Source organism: Chenopodium album, chromosome 19 (genome assembly GCF_948465745.1).
Source record: "Chenopodium album chromosome 19, dcCheAlbu1.1, whole genome shotgun sequence".
In the NCBI taxonomy this organism is placed as follows: domain Eukaryota; kingdom Viridiplantae; phylum Streptophyta; class Magnoliopsida; order Caryophyllales; family Amaranthaceae; genus Chenopodium; species Chenopodium album.
Genome location: NC_137852.1, coordinates 33,382,458 through 33,406,352, shown reverse-complemented (window position 1 = coordinate 33,406,352; position 23,895 = coordinate 33,382,458).

The following is a 23,895-nucleotide window of genomic DNA, read 5'->3' as shown; positions in this document are numbered from 1 at the left end:
TTTATTTTCTCTTTAGAATAGATTTTCTCTCATGGAAATTTTTGTGTGCCTTTTGCTAGGTACATGACTTGATATACTTTGGTGCTTCGATTTGGATCAAGAATCAAGGAAAGTTGACTCCTATCTTTGCGAGCATATGGAGACAAGGTTTAATTCTTGAGAAATTAGCTTTGATTTAAATTGGGTCATTTGCGGGTATTTACACCCACCTAATATCCGGTAATATCTTTCCTTGCTCTTTCTCTAGTGGATGATGACTTGTTGGACATATGTTGGTTTGTTGGATTGATCTCCTTGTTTTCCCCTCCCATGGATTATATGATTTATGTTTGAGTGTATTGTCTCATTCAAGCTTGGGGGAGGGTATTCTATCATATTTGGTGGGATGTTGATCCATATGTGTTATGCACCTTTGTATATGCTTTTCCATGTTTCTTATATTTTGAAAAACTCCAAAAAGATTTTTGTTTCTATCAAGGCAAATTTGCAATGTGTTTTGTTTTGTTCTTGTTTTGGACATAATGACATTTGGACTTGTATAATTGAATGCTTTTCTTCCTAAATGGTAATGGTGTGCACGGTTTGAGAGTACGCTTGGTTGATTCTAGGATAAAGCATGCTAAGGTAGTTGGTTAGAACTAGTGGGAACATGAAGCCGGATTCTACTTGATTGTGGCATGTTTGATAGTTGCTTCCTATAGTCGATTTGACACCAATAGTGAGTTTTTGCTACAACCATGTTAGTTCTATGTTTTTCAAGCCTTCTACCTTACTTGTATGAGCGGCATGGATCCTTGACTTCTTGCAAACCTAATCTTGAAACTTGACTCATAGATCTTGAATCCGAGACCGAACCATTTAGGGAGGACAAAGGCACCTTTTTCGGGGTGGTATTTTTCTATTTTTAGGATAGTTTTATTCATTTTCTTTATTTTTGGGTTTACATTTGCCTCCTTGCAACCATTTGAGCCTTATCCCTTCTTTTCAAGCCACATCTTTAGATCTTTGGCCTTTGGTTTCATTTTCTTTCTTTTCTTGGTTTTTGTGAAGCAATTGATCATCTTGATGAAGTTTGTGGTGGAGAAGTTGGAATGGTAAGTTTTTATGATAGCAAGATTGTGTTATGATTTCCTTGTGAATAATGGCAAATGAGTATGAGTAAAAGTCGTCCTACATTATAAAAGGCATGGACAAATAAGTGCAAAATTGAAAAAACCGTCCAAAGTAGAAAGAGGCGAGGACAAAGCACTAAAAGAAAAGAAAACAAAAGTGAAAAATGAAAAAATTCAAAAAAAAAATATTTTGATGTGAGTTTTCTCCCTTTTTGAGCATTGAGGACAATGCTCCATTTAAGCTTGGGGGGAAGCGTTCTCACGCTTTTTGTGTATATGTTTGTGATTTATAGCTTTGAATAAGCTTAGGGGTGTTAGTTTGTTTTTGTTTGGTGACTACTTGATTGTGATTCTAAGAATTGGCCGTTCTTTGCTTCACTTTTAGGAAAACCACCAAATTTTAAATTTTTAGCCTACCTTCACCCTTATTGCCTTATGTTACAACCTTGGGGAAAGACCTTTTGACCTAAATGGGTGAGTCATTCATCGGTGGAGAGGAATGTGAGTTTTAGGAATAGGGAGAGGGAATGCAAAAGTCAAGATGTCGAGTAGCCTAAAAATTCTCTTTTTCCGGTTCCTTCGTGGAATCATTGGGATGCTCATTAGAGGTCGATTTGAAGCTATGAGGGAGAACGCGGTAAGATCGTTTGGGATGAAAGTGGATTGTGAAACCTAGTTCCTATGCTTAGCATATTTATGTTTTAATCAACCTTGGGTATCTTATATCGTGCACTCCCTTACTTGTTTAGAAAAATTTGCATTCACTTGTGCTTGTACATTTGCAAAAGTCCTCTCATGAACATTTGTTTGCTTTTCTTGTATTTCGTTTTCTTTTTCATGCTTTGCCTTGTTTGTATTATTATGAGAGTTATGGGTAAACTCTTAGGATACCCTTACGAGAGCATCACTCGTCCTCTAGGGCGATCTAGGGGTTTAAATGGCTTGTCTTTAGTTGCTAAAATTGACCGTGATTCCTACGAAAGTGAGTTAGTGTATATTCCCATCTTCTCTAGTTCTCTTGTTTCTTTCTTTGCTTGAATAATGTCATCATTTTTCCCTTGGGTTTGATTTTGTTTTGCTCGAGGACGAGCAAAAGTTTAGCTTGGGGGAATTTGATCCGTGCCATTTATGGCACCTTTAGGCTGTGTTTTCTTTATATTTCTATGCTCGTTTTTAGTCGTTTGTGTTGTGTTTATAGAGAATAATGCTCGATTTGTGTTATTTTGTGTTAGTTTAGAGAAATGCATGCTTTTGATGGTTTTCTTATCATTTTATTCATTTCTCGGCTATTTCTCTCGCTTCTCCGTTTCTTTGTGTTGTTTTGTAGGTACGTCGCGGGCCATATGCATGGAAATTGAAAATAGCACCCACTAGCATCAATATGCACTTTTCGGAATTGAATTTGAGTTTGAAACAAAGGAAAACGAAGGATTGCAAAGTTTCAAATAGGACCTTTGTTCATTGTTTTAGCCATATCTCAAGTTCTAAAACTCGGATTGATGTGATTCAAGTTGGGTTGAAAACTAGACTTAAAGAGCTTTCCAATGATAGGTCGCACGTCCTCATACGATTTATAGATTGAGAGTTACAGCCTTCCGAAGTTACCCCTGAAATTCTGCCGCGGGCGCGGGCTACAGTACCCGCGGGCGCGGGGTTGCTGCAGCTCCAAAACTGCCGTTTTTGGGCAGTAAGCACCCGCGGTTGTCCCGAGGGCTCCCCGAGGGCGCGGGACTTGGCCCCGCGGGCACGGGCTTGCCGCGGGCGCGGCTATCGGGGTTTCCATCTTCCTCCGCGGGCGCGGCCGAGTTCTCCGCGGGCGCGGGTTTCTGGGTTTTACGATTTTAAGCTTCTTTTCTCCTTTTGTTTATATAGTTTTTGGTTTTCTTTATTATGAGGCATGTAATTCCTTAGTTTTAGAATAGTTTTCTCTCTCTCTCTTAGGTTGGGAGCTTCTCTCTCTAGATTAGGAGTAGTTTTAGAGAGAGAAAGTGAGGAATTTCAATGGTGATTGAGAGATTGAAGATGCAAGTGTGACAATTGTGTTGGAGATCTTCCTAATTATCAATGAGCATTTCTAAACTCTATCTCATTCAATTGTTTTGTGTAATTTGATGTTTGTTTGGTTTGATTTTGATATTTGATGTTTGATTAGAGTAATTGTTCTTGATATTTTGTTAATTCTTGTTTTCTATAGTTGATAGTAGATTTGATGATGATGTTTCTTGAGTAGTTTACTTTCTAGGGTTTGGGTAAACATGTGTGATTGATGGATTGAGTTTGATTTGGGAATTTGAGTAGTTCTTGTGTTGTGATTAAATTGATTCATGGAGGTTTGCATGTTGCATAATAAGTTTGATTGGAGTAGCTAACCATGATTGCTAGCATTGATTGCATGATTGAATTGATTGACATGACCACTTAATATCGATTTGATCATAATTAGTTGAGTATTTGATTATGTTTCTTCATATTGTTTAGCACTAGAGAAATCTATGTTAGAGAGTGTGAGGATGATTAGTTGAATGCCCCTAATTGCTCCTACTATTTGTCTTTGCATTGCTTGGATTGCTTGACTCCCTAATTATCTTGGTTATCATGAATGCATGTTGATCCCCAATCCCTAGTGTTTCATTTGTTTGATTCTTGATTTAGGAAGTAGAATAGCGCTACCTTTCACCTTAGACTTCGACCTAGCTTAGGCGTTAATTAGAAATACTTGAACATAACCGTTCCTAGTGGTTCGACCCTTGACTTACCTCTATACTTGTATTTAGGTAGTTAAGTGATTATAAATTTGTTTGACCGTAGGGAGGATTAGTTCAACGACATAGTTTTCTCCACGTCAATTAGGAATAAAACTACAGACTTGTCGTTTGGCGACGGTCTGACTTGGACGCGCTTTTCCACGCGGAATCCGATCTTTAACCAAATTGATCTACGGAACCCGTACAGAAGATAAAACGTATTTTCAAAAGTAATAATAATAATAAAATAATAATATTTTATTCCAAATAAAAATCCATCTTAAAATAATTATTAAATCTAATAATATTAGAATTAAAAGAAACCTTCTAGAAACTTCTAGAAAGTTATATTAATCCTAATATTTTTAGAAATAATAATTAGCATTGGGCCCTCCTCTAGATCATTGGGCCGTATGTAAATAATTAACCGGGCCCAGTTTAGTATTTTGGCCATAACTTCCTCAATATTCATTGGAATTGGGCTTATAATATATCGTTGGAAAGGTCTCTTCGAACCCCATCCAACTACACTATTATTGGACCTTAATTATGGATCAAAATAAACTGGATTGGCTATTTTTAATAAATAGAGTTATTTTCAAAAACAGAGAGAAGAGAATTTAAAATAAAACTAAACCGCAACACTTGACTTTTCCATACTTTCACCTCATTCGATTTTGGTTCGACGCGAAAGGCATTCATCACTGGGTTTGGACGTTTGGTTTTGGGGAAACACAAATGGGTGTCTACAGTTTGCTATTAATCTTGTTAGTATTATGCCTAGGATCTTGCTATTGTTATCAAGTTTTGTTATGCCTTATTATTATTATAATTATGATATGATAATTATTATGATAATGATTAGTATTGTTGTTATTATGTTGTTTGATTTATATTATTGTTATTGCTTGATCACGCCTTTTATGCATGTTTAAAGGGAATTTGTACTTGAAATCACGCTTAATAAGATAATTTAAAATTTGGTTTAGGCTAATATGATTTTAGTTTAAGTGATCGCCAACAATAGATTTGTTTGTGCATTAATATTCAACCAACATTGATTAAACAAGTTTAGGATTAATCTAATGATTGTATGTTAGTCAAATAGTGTACATGAATACGAGTAGAATAAAGTAGACGCCTATTTTATAGGGCGGGTCCTCTCTGTTGTAGATTGGATTCGTACCTTCATCTCCGAACACCAGTCTTGGTTCTAGACCCATTGGAGTTGAAGATCTCATGGATCGTTAAGGAGTTGAAGATCTCATGAACGGTTAACAAGTTCCTAAAACTTTTTGGAGACTCTTTTTCTCTCTTTTCTTTCCCTTTGGACGCCACCATGCTGAAGTGTATGATCACAGTGGGGTTCAACTTTGGGGTAATGCTTGAAATATTCTCTACAGTTATGTTAAATCAGTTCGGATGATAAACATATCATATTGAATCGGGTATCTGTCGGGTCAATTTTTGTTGTTCATGTCAAATTAAATATGTTCGGTTGGGTTTAAGTGGGGTCAAATCAGTTTTGGATCGAGTTCAAGTCGGGTCAACTTGGTGTCAGGTTAAGTGCAAATCAGATCGATAACAATTCAAAATAGATGATTTTTTTTTAGGTCGGTTCAGTTTTGACACCTCTGGTAACATATTCCTTAAAACAAGAGTTGAAACCATCAAATGCATGTTCTATCAAATTCAATTTATGAATTCAAATAATTATTTCCCTTTAACCTTTATAAAAATGTAAACCAAACAACTGTAGCTTATGAATAGTAACTTGTGGTTCTATTACATGGACACCCTTGTTTTTTGTGGAATTCCGAAAATGCCCTTTATTTGCCTATTGTAATATGTGTGATTGTTGTAATTGAGAGTGGCCCCTCCCGTAAAAAAAAAAAGAGTGGCCCCCGCTTCTCACTGACTTTCCTCTTTCTCTGTTGATCTGAGAAAGGAAAAAGGGTCAGGGGAAATAAGGATAGAGAAACTTAGAGAGAGAAAAGATGTCTTCCTTCCACGCCTTGATCAACGATGGACCTTCGATTCTTCTCATCGTTTCCATTGCTCTGGTTTCGGCGCCGCAGTTGATAAGGTTACCGTTGAGTCTTGGGATGTGAAAGATGATTTTCTGGTCGTCACGGTTATTAGGTTCGATCTCGTTTCTCTCTCGATTTAGTTTCAAATTTTTGGTGTTTTAATGTTTGATTGTCGTGGGTTTTTGTATATATGTTCCTATTTTTTTTGAATTTTCTGCGTTGAATCTCTGTGGATGTATTTGTGCGAATCGTTATGTTTTTAATGGGTTTATTTGATCGATTTTTTGGGTTTATTTGTTCGATTGGTTTTCGATTTTTTTTAGGGTTTATTTGTTCTATTTTTTTTCGCTTTTAGGGTTGAATTTATCTGGGTTGAATTTATCTGCCCTGTTTGATTTTTTTTTTTTGGTTTTTTGGGCTGATTTTTTATGTTGTTAGTAGCGTTATTGTCTGATTTGTAGCTGAATTGTTGATCTCCAGGTACAATTCTCTCTCTTTCACTTTCTTGTTCTAATTGGTGCAATTTTCATCTCTTCGATTTGATTTAAGTAATTTAACCTTTTATATGAATATGATTGTGTGTTTTTTTTTTGTTTATTCATGTAAACACCCATTTGTGTCTCCCCAAAACCAAACCAAGTGATGAATACCTTTTGCGTCGAACCATAATCGAATGAGGTGAAAGTGTGGAAAAGTCAAGTGTTGCGGTTAGTTTTTATTAAAATCTTTCGTTCTGTTTTCGAAAACCCACTCTATTTTATAAAAACGTCCAATCCAATTTAGTTTGGTCCATGATAAGGGTCCAATAAAGGTGTAGTTGGATGGGGCTTTAAAAGACCTTTCCAATGGTATATTATAAGTCCTATTCCGATGAATAATGAGGACGTTATAGCCAAAATATTAAACTGGGCCCAGACCGGATTTTACCCACGACCCAATGATCATGAGAAGGGTCCAAAGGTTTAATCCTATTCCTAAACTAATTAGGATTGATTATAATCTTCTATAAGTTTCTAAAATATCTTAATTATCCTTTTTTGAAAAGATAAGATCATGGAATCTGATTTGAATATAAACTTTCCTTTTTTAAAACTTTCCTAATTCTATTCGGATTTAAAGATGTTCAAAGATAGTAAGATATTATTTTCGTGCCTCATATTTTTAATCCAAATTTTATATGGTTGGATAGATCTTGAAATTATCTTTCAAATGATATATTATAATATTAAATTTGAGCTATAACGCAAAAGATATGAAAGAAATACGAAACTCCATCCAAAACTGACACCCTTTCACAATTTCAGCCATATCTTTTTATCTACAAAAGATTTTAATCTGATTCGAATTGCATCAAAAATTAAATTTTAAGATCTTTCCAACGACATATTATATGACTTATTTTCACTTCTAGATCAAAAGATACGACAAAAACAAAATCCGCAAAAAACTGTTTTGTCACGAAACGACAAGCCTGTCGCCTCGCGACAAGATAAATTTCTGGCGACAGGTCTAGTTTTCTGACGACAGAGTGGATTTTGATTCCTTATCAAATTCTATGATTTTCCGGACTGTTTTCTTATAAATAGGGTCCTCGACCTCTGTTTTTTTCAATCAACTTTCATCAATTCTCATCTACAATAAACTCTCATCAAGAATTACTTAATTCTTTCTTTCTCTCCCTCTTTCTAAACTAGATTTTTACAAACACAATATTGCATACACAAGATTTAGAAGCACCTAGCCAAGTTCGAAGTTGCCTTCGCCCTAGACGTGGAAGGTTTATACTTTTTTTAGGGTTTGGTCTCAAATCCAGTTTAAACCTTTTAACTCTTTTCAATTATTTAATTTAATTCTTTGGTCATTGAAGTTTACTAACTAGTGTATTTTGTTATTAGAAAGTGGTAAGAGGCTTCAAAGTAAGTAGATTAGCTTACTCTCTATTTCTTTCACAATGTAGAAAGCATGTTTATTATTGTTTTATGATTCCTAGTATCATGTTAGGATGTTATTTTATGCTTTCTAGTATCATGTTTAATTTAGGTGCCTTTTACTCTTTTCTAATATCATGATATCATTTTAGTACCATGTTAGGTTTAAAGCTTTGATCTTTATTGCTTAGTGACATGCTAGAATTTGTTATTAGTCTAGTTAGTATCATCCCTAGGATCTTGCTATTATTATTAAGATTTATTATACCTTATCATGATTATCATTATATTATGATTATTATTATTGATGATTATGCTTATGTTGCTTGATTTATTTATTGTTATTGCTTGATCACGCCTTTTATGCATGTTAAAGGGAATTTGTACTTGAAATCACGCTTAATAAGATAATTAATAATCTTGTTTAGGCTAATATGATTTTAATTCAAGTGATCACCAATAATAGTTTTATTTGTGCATTAATATTCAACCAACATAGGTAAACAGGTTAGGTTTAATATAATGTTTGTATGTTATTCGAAAACCGCACATGAATACGAGCAAAACAAAGTAGAGGCCTATTTTATAGGGCGGGTCCTTTCTTTCAATTTGTAGATTGGATTCGTACCCTCATCCCCGAACGCTATTTGGTTCATGTTCTTATGGAGTTGATGGTCCTTTTGGATTGTCTTTTGGGTTTACAAGTTCCTAAAACATGTTGGCGACTCTTTTGCTCTCTTTTCTTTCCCTTTGGAACAACACCATACTTTAGTGTATGATCACAGTGGGATTCAAGTTTGGGATCTTAATGCTTGAAATATTCCCTACAGTTTTTTGGAAACTCCACTGGGGAGGATTTCTATTTATATTCCTGAAATTTATTTTGGCAATTATTTAGAATGAGCGCATGAGACTCGATAAATTCTAAGTATTTCATGTACGTAATTTGATTAACATTATTGTCATATGCATTAAAAGGTTCTCATTGGGGGAGACCAATGAGTCAAAACATAGGATTTTTACACGTAGGAAATTTGAGAAATTTCTTTCACGAATAGAATCGAAATAACGATGCGAAATCTGGAAAATCCTAATAGCACAGATACCTGCCAAGTCATGTAGGAACTAGCGCCTAGAAAACAGGGCTTGTTTCCTGTAAAGAGCTTCGATCGCCTGGCGACAGTTCTGTCGCTTGGCGACAGGGGTTCTTTTGCGGCGACAGTCCCTGTAGTCTGGCGCCAAGTTCTTCCAATACCGAGCCAGGGATCTGCCTTCTTGTTTTGACCATTTCTAGTACTGTTGGCTCGATTCTACTTATTGATTGAGTTCTTTTCTCACTTTTCTGAACCCATATGTGTTCTACATATGGACATAACCCTCTGGGGGTTCACGCTTCATCTTCCCAATTGAATCCACTATATGTGCAACAAAGGGTACATGCAACTTTGTGAATCCACCAAACCATGGAGTTGAGTTCGATTTCATCACGAACTCGCGGGGTCCCATCCATCCGCGCCAACCCTTCACGGTTAGGCTTGTGCGCGATGCATCCGAACTCATAACCGTGGACCCTTTTTGACTTCACCCACATCCTCGAAATTTAGAGAACTAGAGCCATGATTAGGTTGCAAACTCATTGCATCATATTGTGACTATGTGAACTACTTGTGCATTATTTGCTTGTGCATAGCTTATATGTGACTAAACTAATCGTTTGGTTTGACTTGTGTTTGTAAATAAGTCTAAATAAATTAACCAATGAATAAAGGACTTTGTTTAATTAATTAATTAATTAATTTAAACTAATGAACAAGCCTAAAATCGAGTCATAGTTCCTTTTAGTCAACCCGGATTTTATTCCCGTATACTGCACATGCGTCAACTTGTTTTGGTCATAACCGAAGTTCTAGGAAGAAACGCAAGTCGTATAACCTATGGATCTGTAGCCCCGAGTTTTATCTTTAATTTGGCGTTGGTTTCGTCCCAATCAGAGTCACAGATTAAAAGTTATGACTAAAATACTACAGCGTGTCCAGTTTAATGCATATACATGAAGTCTTAATTTAGTCTTTGTTTAAGTCTAGTCACATAGTCTAGCCACATGGTCATGACACAAGTCTTAACATGTCACCTAAACTCATTAGTCTTAGCACACACTTTGTACATGTCACCATGACCATGTCTTAGGTTCATGCATGAGTCGATTTTTCGGTCATTTGAGTTAGGGTCCATTCTATTCCTAATTCTTCCATATTTCTTTATCTCCATCTTCTTCCCACTCTCTACATACTTTCTCCATAAGTATTATTCCCTTCATTCTTCCATGATCTTTCTCCATCTATGCATGTTGAATTGAGTTTGAGTCATATGATTGACAAGAAAAAAAGTAATGATGAGACAAAATACAAGGCAAGCTTCTCACTAAGATTTCATGCTTTATTCTTTTTTTTTCAAACCTTTCCCCCATAAGTCTAGCATAGGCACCTTGCATTTTCATTAGATTTACTTTGTAGGTTTTTCTTTTTCCCTTTTTAATAAAATGAGCATTTTAATTTCTTGCATATGATCATTGCATTGCATAATTTAAAAAAAAAACGCCGAATTAAGCACGAGGTATATCAATGATGGGAGGCACCCCTTGTAGCCATGTTATATCACCTTTCATCACACTTCAAATATACAATCCTTTTTTGATAAACCACTTTGAGCCTCGTCTAACGATAGACCTTTCATTGTTCAACCCACATCTACTTAACCTTGGGATAGGGATGGTATGTAACTTATGCAATTTTCAAAATACAAAAGCTTGAGTGATCTCACAGGAATAAAAAAAATATAAAAATAATAAAAGTGTACAAAAGGGCAAGTGTTCCAATATATATGATATGAAAATATCTTTAATAAGAACATGTCTCATATTGCATTTCTTATCGAGTGCTCGGTAATGTGCCTGAGAAACAGGAATGCCAAGTGAGTGATGGACCGCATGATCGGGATTGCCCACACTTATAAAATAAAAAATGCGAAAGCAAAAAAAAAAAAAAAAAAAAAAAAGAGCAAAAACAAAAAAGAAAACGAGCTCAAAAATGAGAAAACTCAAGCATAAAAAAAAAATACAAAGATTCAATCTTTTTCGGGAGAAAGTCGGTACCCTCCACTCATGACAAAAATGACGGAAAATTTTTGCTTTTGCATCTTCGTTTGCTTGTGTCTGCACACACACTCAAATCATACACACACACAATCACAAGTCATACACATGTCATGTCGTGTCGTGTCAAGTCAAACTTGGTCAAGTTAGTTGGTCAAGTCAATTATGGTCTATACGAGTCCCTTGGCAATTTTTATTTTGCAGGTCTCAATTACAGCCCACGTTCGGGGACAAGCAGACCATCTACAGCCCACGTCCGGGGATAAGCGGACCATCTACAGCCCACGTCCGGGGATAAGCGGACCAACTACAGCCCATGTCCGGGGACAAGCGGACCATCTACAGCCCACGTCCGGGGACAAGCGGACCATTTACAGCCCACGTCCGGGGACAAGCGGATCATCTACAGCCCACATTCGGGGACAAGCGAACCAATTACATCCCACGTTCGGGGACAAGCGGACCATTTACAGCCCATGTCCGGGGACAAGCGGACCATCTACAGCCCACGTTCGGGGACAAGAGAACCAATTACATCCCACGTTCGGGGACAAGAAAACCAACTATAGCCCACGTTCGGGGACAATCAAACCATCATCATTTTAGTGATCATCTCCCAAGTAAAGACGATTCATGATGCAAGGTTCTCGATACACAGAGACTTGCAATTTCATCATTAGACAAGTTTTTCCTCAGGCATGGAAAATTGTCATCTATCGACTTTCCTCAGGCATGGAAAGTATCTCAACCGGTGGGTTTCTTCAAGCATAGAAAACTGCCAACATCGTCTGTCGACTTTCCTCAAGCATGGAAAGTATCATCCGGTGGATTCCTTCAAGCATAGAAAGCTACCAAACTCATTTGTCACCGATACACTGGGGTCAGATATGCATTCTATCCCTTCACTCTTTTGTCTGTGGAACTTACATTTTTCTGCAGGTATCGGCGTATACAGAGTGATTTAGGATCGCAGAACGTCTTAAATCATTCTCCGTCCCTATCGACTACTTTGACTATCGTTTTCGAAACTGACGTTTCTACAAACTCAGTCAAAGTGGGGGCTTCTGTAGACACCTAAAAATGTCTCTCCAAAACCAAACCCGATGATGAACAACCTTTTACCGCCATTATTGGTCGAGTTGAGTATTTAATCTTTCGAGTGCTTAAATCCATGTTCCATTCAATACATCTCATAAACCAATCCAATTCATAGCCCATTTGCCCAAATCATAACTTATTTTCATCTTTTTGTGCCTTTAAGCCCAAATAATTCATTTCGTGTCCATTAAAATCATTCATTTCGTGTCCTTTTTATAAAAACGTTTAGACCAGTTTATTTTGGTCCATAATATGGGTCCAATGATTAAATTTTTGGATAGAGCTTGAAAGGAGCTTTCCAACGATGTATTATAAGCCCAAATCCGAGTTATAACGAATAAGTTATGGCCAAAATACTAAACTGGGTCTAAACCGAACCTAAGCCCACCTTACCTACGACCCAATGATCATATGGAGGGTCCAAAGGATTTAATCTCATTCCTAAACCAATTAGGATTAATTGGAAGCTTCTATAAGTTTTTAAAAGATCTTAATTATCCTTTTTGATACGATAAGATAATATCATCAAAAGTTTTTATCTGATTCTTAGATGGTTGGATAGCTCTTGAAATTATATTTCCAATGATATATTATAATATTAATTTCGAGCTATAACAAAAAAGATATAAAAGAAATACGAAACTCTATCCAAAACTGACACCGTCCCACTATTTCGGCTATATCTTTTATTCTACAAAATATTTTAATTTTATTCTAATTGGGTTAGAAAGTAGACTTCAAGAGCTTTCCAACGATATCTTATTCATCTTATTCCAATTTCTGAATCAAAAGATATGATAAAAACAAAAATCGTAAAAACTGCTGTCTATCGCAAGAGTTTTATCCGATTCGAATTCTTATCTTTTCTTGATTCGACCTCTCTTTTTTTCCCTATAAATAGAGGTCATATCTCCCCTTTTTCAATCATCAACAAGCTAGATCATCAAATCCTTCTCTCTTCCTCTCTTCTACACCAAAAAATAATCTCTCTCCCTACACCAAAAAAATCATTCTCTTACTTTAGCTTAAACTCTAGCCACCCTATTCTCTCTCATTTTATATCCCTTAAGCACTCTGAGGAGTCCATACAATACCCGAAGTTCTATACTTAAACCAAGGCGTGAAAGGTAGAATTAACTGAGGGTTTGGATCAAATCAACTCTACCTTTCATTTAATTTAATTTCAATTTGATTTATATTTTTATTGAAGTTACTAACAGCTTATTTATGATGTAGAAATTTCAAGAAAACGCGGAAAGTGAGTAATTAATCACTTAATTACTCTTATTATTATTTCTTATTGCTAATATCATGATGAGGATTATTATTTGATTTCAATAACGTTATTATTGTTAGATTGCTTCCAATATTAATGTTTGTTCTATTATTATTATGATCACCATATTGCATGTTTAAAGGGAATATGTAATTGAATATCACGACTAATAAGATAATTTGGACAACCGGTTTAAGCTCCTTTTAATCTTACTATTAAATCGAAGTGATCACTAATAATTAGAATTATGTGTTGCATTAATATTCAACCAATTTAGCATAATAATAGTTTGGAGCAAATTGAATATTTTGTTTGTATGCCTTTGAGATCACAGGAATGCTTTTCACAATAAGAATCGAGTAGAGGCCAATACGGGCGAATGTGACTCCATGACTCACTTCGTACCATCAACCCCGATCCTCCTTTCGTGGTTCCGAACCATATGGAGTTAGTAATTATCTCATGGATTATGAATGGGGTGTAACCTTCACGGGTCAATCGTTGTTGCCTTCGTTGTCCCTTAATCGTGATTGCCTTATAATGATCCGTGAACGGTTTACAAGTTCCTTAAAAACTTGTTGTCGGCTCCCTACTTTCCTTGTCCCTAATCGTGTCCCTAATCGTATATGTCAATTCCCACTTCCTATGAGTGCCAAGCATATTCACCACTATGCTTTAACGTAGGCGCACTTCGAACGACGCCTATAATTTGGACAACCGGTTTAGGTTCCTTTTTAATCTTACTAAAAAAATATCCCAAACTTGAACCCCACTGTGAACGGAGGATAAAAATAAAGAGTTAGGACTCATGGGTATAAATAAATAAATAAAAATAAAAATCTATAATCCTATGTTATATGAGTTGACACGGATTAAAGGACTTGGCTAAAACTAGCTTGACACGAATAAATAAAAATAAGAGGTTGCACACTAATAAAAAGACACCTAAACTGGACAGGATGTAGTATATCGGTTATAACTTTTATTCTGTGACTCTGATTGCGGCGAAACCAACTCTAAAAAAAAGATAAAACTCGGGGCTACAGATCCATAGGTGGCACGACATGTAACTCTTTCTAGAACTCCGGCTATGACCAAAACAAGTTGACTCTTATGCAGGATACGGGAATAAAAATCCGGGTTGACTCAAGATAAATTAAAACAAATCCTATGACTCGTCTCTAACAAAAAAAAGGTTTGATAAGAGAAAAAAAAAAGAAGAAAAAATAGAATAAAAATATGCACACATAAGCACATTGTCATGAATGATGCAATGAAGTTCGCAACCTAAAGTCAAGATCTATGTTCCACTATGGTCAAGCTTTTTGGTGTCAAAGGGTACCATGGTTAAGAGTTTGGACGCGTTAGCAAGGCAGCCTCCCTTGAGGGTGTATGCCAACGGGCGGCTCCGCGAATTCGTGATGAAATCGAACTCGACTCCATGGTTTGGGTGGATTTAAAAACTCGGATGAACCCTTATTGTCATGAACGTTTTTGGGTTGATAGAGCTTAAATCCCCCGGGCTAGCCACGTATGTAGAACACGTACTATTGTGGAAAAATAGGTACCTAATATGCATATGCATATGTGACAATGCCAATTAAATCGCAGGAATACAATTCAAGAATCTTTCAAGTCTCATCCACTCATCTCAATTAAATACCTATCACTCAAATCGATAAATAACCAAGAATCCTCCCCAGTGGAGTCGTCAAATTGTAGGCGTCGCTCGAAGTGCGCCTACGTTAAAGCATAGTAGTGAATATGCTTGGCACTCATAGGAAGTGGGAATTGACATATACGATTAGGGACACGATTAGGGACAAGGAAAGTAGGGAGCCGTCAGCAAGTTTTTAAGGAACTTGTAAACCGTTCACGGATCATTATAAGGCAACCACGATTAAGGGACAACGAAGGCAACAACGATTGACCCGTGAAGGTTACACCCCATTCATAATCCATGAGATAATTACTAACTCCATATGGTTCGGAACCACGAAAGGAGGATCGGGGTTGATGGTACGAAGTGAGTCATGGAGTCACATTCGCCCGTATTGGCCTCTACTCGATTCTTATTATGAAAAGCATTCCTGTGATCTCAAAGGCATACAAACAAAATATTCAATTTGCTCCAAACTATTATTATGCTAAATTGGTTGAATATTAATGCAACACATAATTCTAATTATTAGTGATCACTTCGATTTAATAGTAAGATTAAAAGGAGCCTAAACCGGTTGTCCAAATTATCTTATTAGTCGTGATATTCAATTACATATTCCCTTTAAACATGCAATATGGTGATCATAATAATAATAGAACAAACATTAATATTGGAAGCAATCTAACAATAATAACGTTATTGAAATCAAATAATAATCCTCATCATGATATTAGCAATAAGAAATAATAACAAGAGTAATTAAGTGATTAATTACTCACTTTCCGCGTTTTCTTGAAATTGCTACATCATGAATAAGCTGTTAGTAACTTCAATAAAAATATAAATCAAATTGAAATTAAATTAAATAAAAGGTAGAGTTGATTTGGTCCAAACCCTCAGTTGATTCTACCTTTCACGCCTTGGTTTAAGTATAGAACTTCGGGTATTGTATGGACTCCTTAGAGTGCTTAAGGGATATAAAATGAGAGAGAATAGGGTGGCTAGAGTTTAAGCTAAAGCAAGAGAATGATTTTTTTTGGTGTAGGGAGAGAGATTATTTTTGGTGTAGAAGAGAGGAAGAGAGAAGGATTTGATGATCAAGCTTGTTGATGATTGAAAAAGGGGAGATATGATCTCTATTTATAGGGAAAAAAGAGGGGGTCGAATAAAAAAAAGATAAGAATTCGAATCGGATAAAACTCTTGCGATAGACAGCAGTTTTTGCGGTTTTTGTTTTTATCATATCTTTTGATCCATAAATCGAAATAAGATGAATAAGATTTCATTGGAAAGCTCTTGAAGTCTAATTTCTAAACCAATATAAATCAGATAAAAATATTCTTCAGAACAAAAGATATGGCCAAAATAGTGAGACGGTGTCAGTTTTGGATAGAGTTTTGTATTTCTTTTATATCTTTTTCGTTATAGCTCGGAATTAATATTATAATATATCATTGGAAAGATAATTTCAAGAGCTATCCAACCATTTAAGAATCAGATAAAATCAGTGAGGAACGAAAATATTATCTGTCAATCTTTGAACGTCTTTCAATTCGAATTAAATTACTAGAGGAGTTTTATTCTATATCAAACTCTTTAATCTTATCTTTTCAAAAAGGATAATTAAGATATTTTAGAAACTTATAGAAGCTTCAAATTAATCCTAATTGGATTATTAGTGAGATTAAATCATTTGGACCCTCCACATGATCATTGGGTCGTAGATAAGGTGGGCTTAGGTTCGGTTTGGACTCGATTTAGTATTTTTGCCATAACTTATTCGTTATAACTCGGATTTGGGCTTATAATATATCGTTGGAAATCTATTTTAAAGCCCCATCCAAATATTTAATCATTGGACCCAGATTTGGAACAAAATAAACTGGTCTAAACGTTTTTATAAAAAGGACACGAAATGAATGATTTTAATGGACACGAAATGAATTATTTTGGGTTTAAAGGCACGAAATGAGGAAAATAAGTTATGGTTTGGTAAAATGGGCTAGGAATGTATTGGGAATGAACATGGATTTAAGCACTCCAAAGATTAAATACTCAACCCGACCAATAACAGCGGTGAAAGGTGTTCATCATCGGGTTTGGTTTTGGGGAGACATTTTTAGGTGTCTACACCTACAGTTTTTTGGCGATTACACTGGGGAGGATTTCTATTTATATTCCTGAAATTTATTTTGGTAATTACTTAGATAGAGCGGATGAGACTCGATAAATTCTAAGTATTTCATGTGCGTAATTTGATTAACATTATTGTCATATGCATTAAAAGATTCTAATTGGGGGAGACCAATGAGTCAAAGCATAGGATTTTTACACGTAGGAAATTTGAGAAATTTCTTTCACGACTAGAATTGAAATAACGCTGCGAAATCTGGAAAATCCTAATAACACAGATACCTGCCAAGGCATGTAAGAACTAGCGTCTAGAAAACAGGGCTTGTCGCTTGTAAAGAGCTTCTGTCGCCTGTTCTTTTGCGGCGATAGTCCCTGTAGTCTGGCACCAAGTTCTTCCTATACCGAGCCAGGGATCTGCCTTCTTGTTTTGACCATTTCTAGTATTGTTGGCTCGATTCTACTTATTGATTGAGTTCTTTTCTCACTTTTCTGAACCCATATGTGTTCTACATATGGACATAACCCTGTAGGGGTTTACGCTTCATCTGCCCAATCGAATCCACTATATGTGCAACAACGGGTACATGCAAGTTTGTGAATCCACCAAACCATGGAGTCGAGTTCGATTTCATCACGAACTCGCGGGGTCCCATCCATCCGCGCCAACCCTTCACGGTTAGGCTTGTGCGCAATGAATCCGGACTCATAACCATGGACCCTTTTTGACTTAACCCATATCCTCGAACTTTAGAGAACTAGAGTCATGGTTAGGTTGCAAACTCATTGCATCATATTGTGACTATGTGAACTACTTGTGCATTATTTGCTTGTGCATAGATTTTAATCTGATTCTAATTGCATTAGAAAGTAGACTTCAAGAGATTTCAAACGACATATTATATGACTTATTTGGAATTCTAGATCAAAAGATATGATAAAAACAAAATCTGCAAAAAACTGTCTTGTCGCGAGGTCGCGAGGCGACAGCCTGTCGCTTCGCGACAAGATAAATTTCTGGCGACAGGTCTAGTTTTCTGGCGATAGAGTGGAGTTTTATTCCTTATCAAATTCTATGATTTTCCGGACTGTTTTCTTATAAATAGGGTCCTCGATCTCTGTTTTTATTCATCAACTTTCATCAATTCTCATCTACAATAAACTCTCATCAAGAATTACTTAGTTCTTTCTTTCTCTCCCTTTTTCTAAACTAGATTTTTACAAACACAATACCGCATACACAAGATCTAGAAGCACCTAGCCAAGTTCGAAATTGCCTTCGCCCTAGACGTAGAAGGTTTATACTTTTCTGAGGGTTTGGTCCCAAATCCAATTTAAACCTTTTAACTCTTTCTTTCAATTATTTAATTTAATTCTTTGGTTTATTATTTTCATTAAAGTTTACTAACTTGTGTATTTTGTTATTAGAAAGAGGTATGAGGCTTCAAAGTAAGTAGATTAGCTTACTCTCTATTTCTTTCACAATGTAGAAAGCATGTTTATTATTGTTTTATGATTCCTAGTATCATGTTAGGATGTTTAATTCTTAGTATCATGTTAAAATGTTATTTTATGCTTTCTAGTATCATGTTTAGGTGCCTTTTACTCTTTTCTAATATCATGATATCATGTTAGTACCATTTAGGTTTAAAGCTTTGATCTTTATTGCTTAGTGACATTCTAGGATTTGTTATTAATCTTGTTAATATCATGCCTAGAATCTTGCTATTATTATTAAGCTTTATTATACTTTATCATGATTATCATTATATTATGATTATTACTATTGATGATTATGCTTATGTTGCTTGATTTATTTATTGTTATTGCTTGATCACGCCTTTTATGCATGTTAAAGGGAATTTGTACTTGAAATCACGCTTGATAAGATAATTAATAATCTTGTTTAGGCTAATATGATTTTAATTCAAGTGGTCGCCAATAATAGTTTTATTTGTGCATTAATATTCAACCAACATAGATAAACAGGTTAGGTTTAATATAATGTTTGTATGTTATTCGAAAAGCGCACATGAATACGAGCAGAACAAAGTGCAGGCCTATTTTATAGGGCGGGTCCTTTCTTTCAATTTGTAGATTGGATTCGTACCCTCATCCCCGAACCCTATTTGGTTCAAGACCTTATGGAGTTGATGGTCCTTTTAGATTGTCTTTTGGGTTTACAAGTTCCTAAAACTTGTTGGCGACTCTTTTGCTCTCTTTTCTTTCGTTTTGGAACGCCACCATACTTTAGAGTATGATCACAGTGGGGTTCAAGTTTGGGATCTTAATGCTTGAAATATTCCCTACAATTCCTCCTATGTTTTCCTTTTTTTTCCTCGTCTACCAGTTCTCTGGCTTCTCTCAAAATAGGCGGAAGGAGGAAGACTCAGCAAGATTTGGTGGATTCGAGTTTAAGGCGAAGAAACTCAGGTAATATTGCATGGTCGATCTGTGTTTTTTTGTAAAAAAAAAAAATTCTAGAATGTAATGATTAATTTATGATGTGGTTGTGTTTTGTGTGTTTTGGTTGATGTTTGTGTTTTGTGGAATTGATGGAATTTTAATTTGATTGATTAAGAAACAAGCTCAGTTCAAGTTAGGAAATTTTTTATGGAATTTGAAATGTTTTTAGTAAATTGGTAAATGAATTGGTGAGAGCTTTTAGTGGTAATTTTACACATTGATTTTTTTGTTTGAGTGGTAAATGAAATGGCACATAACTTGATTTTTTTTGTTTGTAATGAATATTTTCAATTAGCTCCCCCTCTCCCCAAAATAAAGTTGAGTTGTACCAAATTATTATTTATCTCAAAAAATTTGTATTAATTCCATGTATTTTAATTCAGGTAATCAGGTATTAATTGTGAGAAATCGTCATTGTGCCTTTTTTGCATAGCTGATCATTTAAACTATAAAATTCATCAAGTTTCTCAAATAGGTACGGAGTAATTAGTATTGATATTGGGTTCTTTGACATTTAAAATTTGTTTTCATATTACTTCTTTTGTTAATTTGTGCCAAAAAGCATATAGAGGTTCTAAAGGCCAATATAAGTGATAAAGAAGCTCATTCGGAGACTGGCTTGATATGAGGGGTTATGGTTCAAATGCTGAGGTAACTGCATATGTACATTTGGTGTGTCATATATGATGGTTGTATTTTGTTTCTTTCATAGGTAACTAGATCAGCCTGAGTGTCAGGGTAGGGTGGGGCATGGGAATTGAACTTTGTTGGTATTGGTGCTTTTTCTGCTAGGTGTGTCATTTTTCCACCGAAATTCTCCTTTTTCTCTTCAATATTTGTTTGGATTTAAACTGATTTTCTTTAATCTTGGAATGGAAGTTGTAAGATTAGTTAAGGCCTTTGATTTTGGCCTCTTGGAGTTGAAACTTCAACAATCTAATATAAGAATAAAGGTTATGATACCCTATAAACCTTTCTAGATTAATTAAGACGTGATGTTTTATAGTGAAAATTATCCTAAGAAGGTAAAAGGTATAAAATAAATTACCTTAATACTTTATTAGTGTATGTAGGGATAGATTAACGAGTTTCATGTTTAACCAACCTTGGTGCCTTAAACCATGGACCAACTCAACTTTCTTAGATGTTAGATGAAGAAACTGATAGTTTGAATGTTTAAGTTATAGTAGTTAAGTCGTAGTAGTTTTAATATTTGTATTATACCTATGGACTAGAGATAACTGACCTACAAAAAAAAGAGCCCTATTTGTTACTTGGAAGCCTGAATTGCTGATGTGTTTATGTAAAGATTGCTAAGTTGAGTAACTTTTAAACCCTACTGTACCTCATCTGAAATTCAGAATCCATGGAAAATCTGTTTTGAAATAAATAGTAGTGTTTTCTAGCATTCAAGTTGGTATGAACCTGCTGAAGGTTCATTGTACAACCCTTGTTGTTCTATGATCTGAGGGTTGTACATTTTCCTATGGATCTATTCATATTTCATAATCAAGCAATTAATCTACATATATTAGTCTAATTGTCTTTATGTGCTCAGTTTTAAAAATAATATTCCTCTAGAGTTGATGGCAACCTTAAATATTTAGGAGAAAATAAGTAAACCAACTGTATTTAATTGCTTTCACCTGTTAAGGATGCAAATATATGGTATGTGTGTTTTATTTTTTATTTTTTTATTACTATAATGCAATTTTTGATGAGATGTGGTATGCTACATTTTTACAAGTTAGGAAACATTGTTGTAGAGATGTCCAAAGCTGAAAACTATCCAAGGAACAAGCAATAGATAGATAGTGCTATTCTAGATCAGATTTCTAAGATGTTTTCTATATAAGCTCCTTTGCTAGATTATCTAAAATATCATAATGAGTCATTGAAGAACTCATTTGTACCTCAAAAAATATTGTTGATCTTACATTAGTCTGTCACGATTTCTAAATCTAATTCTTTTTCTAACTACTTGGGGCATACTAAATGCTAAAGTGTAATCTAACCATGGACTCTACTTACATAATGGCATTTTGATTACGCTCTGAATAAGTTACTCGGTAAAGATTTTGGGATTCATATTTGCTGTCTAGAGTTTACATTATAGTAAAAATTGACATAACAATAACAAAACACTTTAATTTGCGTTTTAAAATATGACTCATACCCTAAATTGTTCTATCCATTAAGAGTTAAAGGGATGGTAAGGGTGATGATAGATATAAGTTCAAAATTTGCTTTATACAAGTAGGAAATTTTATTAAAAAAAAAATGAGAGAAATTGTAATTCGAAATATATAACACCTTTAAGACTATATTTAAAGTTAGATTGAGGAATATTGAGCATTTGAGCGTTTAAAAATAAAGTACTCCGTATTAGTGTACAGTTTGTTCATGGATTTGAGCATTTGAGGGTTTACAAATACTTGCGTATTAATAAAGCTACGTACTCCCTTCGCCCACGATTATCTGCACCAAACGTCCTTTACGCGGACTCCTAGGCAAAACTTTTAGTGTAGTTTAATTAAGTTTAGGTGGGTTTAATTAAGTTGTAAAAAGGAGGGAAAAAGGAGAGAGAAAGTGGTTCCATATGTTTAAGTTTGTTAGTGGGTTAAAGTGAGTGGGAAATAGGAGAGAGAAAGTGATCCCATATGTTTAAGTTTGGTAAGATGGTCTTTTTACACTTTAAAATTTACTAAAAGAGGAAGGATAAAAAATTGTTGCGCATAATCGAAAGCACCCTGTTTACACAAATTTCGAGCACACCAATTTATGGCAAATGTTGTAGATAATTGTGGGCGGAGGGAGTATATGGTTTCTTAAAATTTGTCTTAGTTACGTCGCTTTCTTCTAGCTAATTTAGTTCTTTCTTTTGTAAGAGTAGTCAGAGAAAGACAAGAGTGATAAAGAAAGAGATGGGTCTGGAGAGAGAAGGGTCGAGAGAGAGAGAAAGAGATAGAGAGAGGAAGGCTTACTAAACTGCTCAAACTATACAAGAAGAGTGGATAGGAAGGAGAAAAAAGGAACAAGGTGAAAGAAAACAAGGATGAATAGAAAAGTGAAATGAGATAAGACGAGGAAGAAATTTAAGAGAGAGAGAGTATATATGAAGGAAGAAGAGATAGGAATAATTAAAATAAATAATTAGTGATTACCACACAAATAAGATCCCCTAATCATCATGTGAATAACACCCCAAACTACGAAACACGATCGCAACCACTAATCATACAAATATTAATAACATGTGTAAAAGTATAAAGGTATTCCCTCTAACCGTATTATCTAAAAATAGTACATAAAATAATTTATAGATAAATAATCAGCCAATAAACTGTATTTAGTACATACACATGATATTTCTCATTCATTTTATGCAGTTTGTATCGATTACAAACCCTCACTACAATAATTTCAGTAGAAGAACCATTCGAAAATTTTCTACTTTAAACAAACTAATATAAACTTCTAACATATATTTACATTTAATCCATTTTACATAACTTCAACATTGAGTATTGCATTTCCTTATTACTACTGCTTATTGTCACGATCATTTTTAAACAAAGCTATTCTAAAGATATTTAGGTACTCAATAAGAAACCATATTGCGTTCTAAAATAATATTTAAAACAATAGTATAATTCTTTTTTGAAATCGTTAATTCTAACAAATTCTAGATAACTTCACTAATAATTATTGTTTTTGCGTAGATATTTTCCCCATAGATTAGTTATCACTATTCCTCGATAGTACTTATGAATTCATGAATCCTTGCTATTACAAAGCCCGAACATAGCCAAGAATATCTTTAAAATCGGACATAACCATGAACTTTACTAATCATATCCTTGGGGAAGCATGCGCATTGCGCATACTCCAACTACTAGAAGGGATAAATATCTAGATTCTCATTTCCAATAAATGTATTTTTTTGTATTAAAAAAAAAGGAACCCAAACATAAACGAGTAGTGAGTTCGGTAATCTGGTTCAGGTCACAAAACTTTGTTCAAAACCTATGGGCCGGGTAAAACATTGACAAATCCGAATACATCACAAGCCCAAAGTACTTTACTGAGTTCTAAACAAAAAAAAATGTTATTCGACCGGCGAGCCGGCGACGCTGAGAATCGACGAAGAAAAGATGCCGACAACTAAAATAATAGAGGTTTGCATGGTGATGATTTGCTTATCTTGCATGTTTCCGTATATTTTTAGGTGACTGACATATGCATGGTCTACTTTTCTTAACTTGCTATGAAATAAAAACCACATCCAATTTGTAAG